This window comes from Rhinatrema bivittatum, chromosome 1, assembly GCF_901001135.1.
Source record: "Rhinatrema bivittatum chromosome 1, aRhiBiv1.1, whole genome shotgun sequence".
NCBI lineage: Eukaryota > Metazoa > Chordata > Amphibia > Gymnophiona > Rhinatrematidae > Rhinatrema > Rhinatrema bivittatum.
The window spans coordinates 706,560,236-706,566,901 of NC_042615.1; positions in this window are offsets into that span (position 1 = coordinate 706,560,236).

A 6,666-nucleotide genomic window follows, 5' to 3' on the forward strand; every position below is an offset into this window, starting at 1 on the left:
CTCCCTGGACTACTATCGCTGGATAACCTCACTACTGCCACCGCTGGTGGAATACATCAGCTGTACAATAAAAGACTATCTCTGTGTTTGTACGTCCCGAGACTAGCCCAGTATTGTGGCTCCCTACAGTGCTCCTCCTTGTGGGCATGGTCATCTCCCATTACCCAAGAATCCACTCAAACACCGCAAACCCTAACGATTTCCCAGACGTTGAAACAATGTGTCCCTGGTTCGGATACCATGTCGGAGCCAAGGAAGAATCCTATTTTGATTTCCTTACGTAAACCTCTTGTTTTTTCCCTGTGATGGATGCCATTCAGGAATTGATTGATCTGGAATGGGACATACCAGAGGCAAATTTTAAAGAGGGTCGGACATTGGAAGGCCTGGACCCCCTGGATCCAGCTGTGAGTGAGCATTTGGTTTTCCGAAAGTGGATGCACTACTATGTGTCATCTCTAAGCAGATGACTTTCCACATAGAGGGAGGAGCGGCCTTGAAGGATGTACATGATAGAAGGATTGAGGCTATTCTTAAGCAAGCTTTTGAGGCAGTGGCAGTGACTTTACAGATTGCTTCCTGTTTTGCCCTAGTGGCGTAATCTTGTTTGCTTCTCTCTCAGGAGGTTGATGAGTCTGGAGGGAATTCCAGAGTGATTATGGAGCCTGCTGCCACCTTTTTAGCAGATACAGGCTATGATTTGGTCCATACCTTGGCCAGAAAAGTGGCTTTGGTGATAGCAGCCAGGCATCAACTCTGGTTGAGAAACTGGTCAGCTGACACAGCCTTCAAAGCTAATCTTACCAAGATGCCTTTTAAAGGCTTGCTCTTGTTTGGGAGCAAGTTGGAGAAATTGGCTAGTAAGTGGGGCGAGTCTCCAGTTCCTTGGATGCTGGAAAATAAGCAGTTCAGCAACCCTTTGGTATGAGGGTCGTTTCCAGGGTTCCAGGTGGTTTCGTCCATACAGAGAGTTGACCTTTCAGCGGATTTGGCCTTTTGGTAGGTCTCAGTCCTTTCATCCCTGCCAGCCCAAGAGAGGAGTGGGCTCAGGTGGCGGACCTTCCCGAGCTTCCCAATGAAAGTTTGCTGATCCACCTTCTGGAACAAGAGATAGGGGGATGTCTCTCTGTATTTTATCAGAGGTAGGTCAAGATCACGTCAGACCAGTGGGTGCTGGAGGTGATACAAGAAGGATATGCACTGGAATTTTGCAGTATTCCTCGGGACGTATTCATGGTGTCCCCTTGCCATTCCGCACAGAAGAAGCAGGCAGTGGAGTTCTCGCTTCAAAGGCTCCTCAGGCTGAGGGCTGTGGTTCTGGTACCCAGGTGTCAGGAAAGTATGGGGTGATATTCCATTTATTTTGTTGTGCCCAGGACGGAGGGCTCCTTTCATCCCATCCTGGATCTCAAGAGGGCCAACCGTCATTTGATGGTGACTCATTTTTGCATGGAAATCTTATGCTCTGTGATAATGGAAGTGCAGTTGGGGGAATTTCTGACCTCCTTGGATCTCTGAGGCTTACCTTCCTTTTCTCATCCAATTAGAACACCAATGCTTTCTACGCTTTGCTGTGTTGGGGCACCATAATCAGTTTTCGGCTGCTGCCTTTTGGTCTAGCCACCGCTCCCAGAACATTTTCCAAGGTTATGGTGGTCGTAGCGGCAGCCTCTGCGAAAATACGATGCACCCATATTTGGACAACTGGCTGATTCGAGCCAAGTCTCAGGAAGAGAGCCGCCTGGTGACACACAAGGTGATCTCCTTATTGCAGGAGTTTGATTGGATAGTGAACCTGACTAAAAGCAATCTTCAGCCATCCCAGTCGATGGTGTCCAGTTCAACACAGTGCAGGACACAGTTTTCCTACTGGAAGTTCGGATTTAGAAATTGATATCTCTAGTGTGTCAGTTGATGAATACCATACACCTGGCCCTACAGGTGCTCGGCTTGGCGGCTACCCTGGAAGTGGTGCCGTGGGCAAGGCTGCATTTGCGACTCTTCAGTACTCTCTGCTGTCTCGTTGCTCCCACCTCCACTGGTGGTTTCAGGAGAATAATCTGACAAAGGAAGTTCCCTTGTCCTCTCCGACCTGTTTGGTACTCACGACAGATGCGAGTCTCCATGGTTGGGGGTTTCACTGTCTGGAGTTAACGTCCCAAGGGCAATGGAATGCTGAATTGTCCCGCTGGCACATCGATCAGCTGGAAGCCCGGGTGATGTGGCTGGCATGTTTGCAGTTCAGCCACAGGCTGCGGGATAAAGCAGTTCGCATGATGTCGGACAGTGCGACGATGGTGGCCTATATCAATCACCAGGGAGGAAGGAAGAGCCAGCAAGTGTCTCAGGAAATAGACCAGCTTATGGAATAGGCGGAAGGTCATCTGCAGATGATCTCAGCCTCTTGATACATGAAAAGACAACATAAGAGCAGACTTTCTCAGCATGGAGTGTCGACCCAGGAGAGTGGGTATTGTCAGCCAAGGAATTTCAGCTGATTGTGGATTGCTGGGGCCTTCTATTCTTAGACCTGCTGGTGACTTCTTGCAATGCGAAGGTTCCTCGATTCTACAGTCGCAGGAGGGATCCGTGGTCCCTGCGAATAGATGCTTTCGTAAAAGGCTGGCCAGAAGACAATTTACTTTATGCCTTTCCTCCTTGGTCCTTGCAGGCAGGATAATTCGCAAGATAGAATGCCAAGGAGCTAGTAGACACTTTTTCCAGGTTTTATTGTCTGGCTGTGCAAGGCCAGGAGGATAAAGCCTTTGTACATGCGCTGTTGACTGGACTGTGGGCAGTCTCCCACAATGTTGGGGAGTAGCTTTGGTATATCCCTCTGGTCTTGAGTCCATCTGTCTACAGGTAAGTAATTTCTCTAATAAAAGGTAAAGGGTACTTAGTCATTACAACCGATAAGCTAAGTCTTGTCACTACTGTTTTGGCAGATATAGAGTGCTTCAAGCATACTCTAAAGTAGTGGTTATCAACCTATTCCTCGGGACCCACCCAGCCAGTCAGATTTTTAGGATATCTACAATAAAAATTCATGAGAAATTTGCATGCAATGCAGGCAGTGCATGAAAATGTATCTTACGCATATTGGGGTAGATTTTCAAAGACCTACGCGCGTAAATCTAGAAGGATTTACGCGTGCAGGGGGGTTCCGCGCACCGGGCCGTGCAGATGGCCCGGGGGCATGGCTGGGTGGTCTAGGAGGCGTGGCTGAGAACTCCGGCACAGTGGCCATTGCGGGGGATCGCGTGCCGGCCAACTGCCTCTAGCAGCCGTAACTTCCAAAACAAAAGTACGGGGGGGTTTCTTTAGGGGGGTGGGACAGGGAGGGGAAGGTGGGGGGAGGGGAGGGAACAGGGAAAACCAGCGGAGTTGGGCTCAGCATGCGCAATTTGCACTAGTGCGTGCCGACCCCTGATTTTATAACATGCGTGCCGCTGCATGCGCATGTTATAAAATCGAGTGTACATTTGTGCGCGCCGTGTTGCACGCACAAATGTACGCTCGCACGTATGTTTTAAAATCTGCCCCATTCATTGTAAATATGAAAACCAAACTGGCTGGATATGTCCTAAGGACTGGGTTCAGAACCACTACTCTGAAGAAATACTCAAAGGCAAATCAAGCATCTGCAACCGGAACCTCATTGCGAAGAAATGTCAGTTCTGCTTTAATTCTTCATTCATTAAAATGGAGGATGAGTAAAAAAATGCCATGGGAATATAATTTTTTAATATATTCCTTTATTGATTTTTATTCATTATAATAAACACTGATAAGTTCTCAAGAGAAATAATATAGAAACTGACTGAAGGACCCTAAACATGTGCTAGCTGTGTGATGCAGAGTACCCCCCCTGCCTTATGATGGGTTGAGGAGCTGAGAGAAGTAGTATGGGCTGAGAGGCTATTGACTGAGGGTGACATGAGCTGGGAGAAGGTCATTTAAGAGAGAGAGTTGCTAAGACGTGAAAGGGAGCAAACAGGGGAAGTAAGAAAAGTTGTGAAAGAAGCAGAGTATGATGGAGGGAAAATGTATGAAGGGGTGAGGAGAGAGATGGAAAGAAGGTAAGCTGTGGATATAGCTACAGAGATGGAGGAAAGAACAAATGCTAAAGAAATGAAAGGAAGACAGGAAAGGTTTAAAACAAGACAGAGGAAACCTAGAGAAGACAAAGAACAAGTAGAAAGTGAAATCACACAAGTTGGAAAATTGTTTATTTTAAGTTTCGTGAAGATTTCTACTAGCTGGTCATGGAAGGTGGACAGCTGGTAGCTATTCTTGTTCTCCAGCCCCACAATCACTGGGATAAATAAGGTATGTTAACACAAACCTACCACCCCAATGTGGGGGTATCAACTAATTAAATAAATAACCTGAAAAACAATAAAACAAAAAACTATGTAAAACCAAAAATAGTAAAGATAAAAAAAATACAATGGATTCATTAAACCCTAATTCTAATAATCATCTCCTGAATTTTTTAAATTAACTATATTAACTATTTTACAAAAACAGAATAAAGTCAGAATCAATAAGAATAAATCAAACTAATAAGATCAAACCAGATGTCATCTAAGGATATCGACTGCTATACCAAGATATTAACAACTGTAAATAACATAAGCAATCTAAGCTGGATAAGTGACTTATCCACCTAAGTGGTGCCCACTGATCCTAGCCAGATTTTCAGCGGTGCTACTTTAGCCTGATAAAGAGTACTTATCCAGGTAAGTACTGTTTTGAGTATTAACCTCAACCATTCTTTACTCAAGGTGTTGCGTTCCAAACCGATAGTTTTCTGAGAAAACACTAAAAATCAGTATATAAAAATGGAGACAGTCCAGAATACATCAAAGCAGGAACCAGTTTCTTAAAGTCACAAAAAAAGGTAAATACAATTTCTGAAGCATCTTAAGTCACTTTCCAATACTAGGATCCTGGTGTCTTCCCAACAATTTTAATTTAATTTTTTATTTATATTCTGCCTTTCATGATTGGTCAGCCACTTCAAAACAAATTACATTCAAGTACTGTTAGTATTTCTCTGTCCCCAGAGGACTTACAATTTGAGGCCTGATTTATTAAGTATTTTTTCATAGACACAGGATGGGAAAAAGCCTTAATATAAATCAGGCCCTAAGTTTATACCTGAGCCAAAAGAGGGTGATTTAAATCTTGGCTTCCCTGGTTTCCAGTCTGCTGCTGTAACCAGTAGGCTATTCCTCCATTAAGGCCTTTATCTCTTCAGCATTCCCTTTTTCACTCAATTATTCATTTATTAGTGGCAGGTTTGTAAAAGGCAGGGCTCTCCCCAATTCTTTGATTAAATTTCTCCTCCTTTCCACCTTTCACCAGTCCTGCAGAAGATCACCTGCAGATCCAAGAGCCCAGTCCATTGACTGATCCTTAAAATGCTTCCTCACAACAACTCCCAATGACTCATGAAATTGCCATTTTTCTCCATCGGCCAGTAGGCATGAATCAATCATAAGACATAGGTGGTATCATTCAACAGCGCTGATCTGGGTCCAGCTCAGATAAAGTGTTTCTGAGTATGCATGGAAGTTCCAATGCATGATCACTGCCTCATGAGCCCTTCAGTCTTTCTTCTTCAGCTACCACATGGACATATTTCTCTAATATTTTGGCCTTTTTTTTTGGCAAGGTCTTTTTCCTTATTTGCATTTGCAAATTCTTTCTTCACTGTCTTAGCAGCCCCTCAACAGAACTTTTTAATTGTATATAATGGAAAAACCCAAGGCTAAGAAGCCCACAGTTAACAGGTTTTAAGGCCTGTGGGAGTAGGCATTGCATGTCTATCATAAATACTCTATCTTCTGTTAGTGCCTAGGTCTAGATTATGATGCTCTTAATTGTTCTGCTTGTGGTCAGATGTCCCCACAAGTACAGTACTACTGCACCTGGAAGATGGAGGCCTTGCAGAAAGCAACATTGGGTATGATCCCAAAACCTTGGGACAAGTGCAGTCAGCAGAGCCTCTCTACCTCTCAGAGCGAGGCCTTGGCTGACTCCCTGATCTGCAAGAAGCATAAGTCGAAGTAGGACCCTTCTTTCTCTCACAAGACAGGGAAAGCTCCTGCTCCTTAGGTACTGGTTTCTGGAACTGCCACAGGTCAGGGGTTGAGTGAGGCATGAAAGTTGATGGCAACCGATGAGGTGTCAGAAAGCAAAGGATCTCCCCCGGAGCCATCTTTCTCCATGCCAAAGAAGCTAGCACTGTCAGTGCAATACCCTACAGGAGCAGACCTATCCCCCATGCTATAACAAGAGGTAGTGTCCTTGATGCAGGAAGCCTCATTCTTCTGGCACAGAAGATCCCTAACCTGTTCTTATCATAAATAATATTGTCTTTTTTTATTACTTTACCATGCATTGTACTTATTTGTGTTAGAAACTGCTTTTCTCATGCTTTGTTAACTGTTCTGATGGCTACACCAAACGATGGTATACAAAAACCAATAAATAAATCTAAACCTGGGGCCATCCATGTCAGCATGAAGCATACCAATCTATTCCAGAGTGCAGACAACCCCATTTGCGCCTTCGGTATCCTCTGAAAAGGGCACCTCAGTGCAGGGGAAGCATGGGTTCTTCAACTTTAGAAGGCAGAGCCTTGATACAAAGGGCATC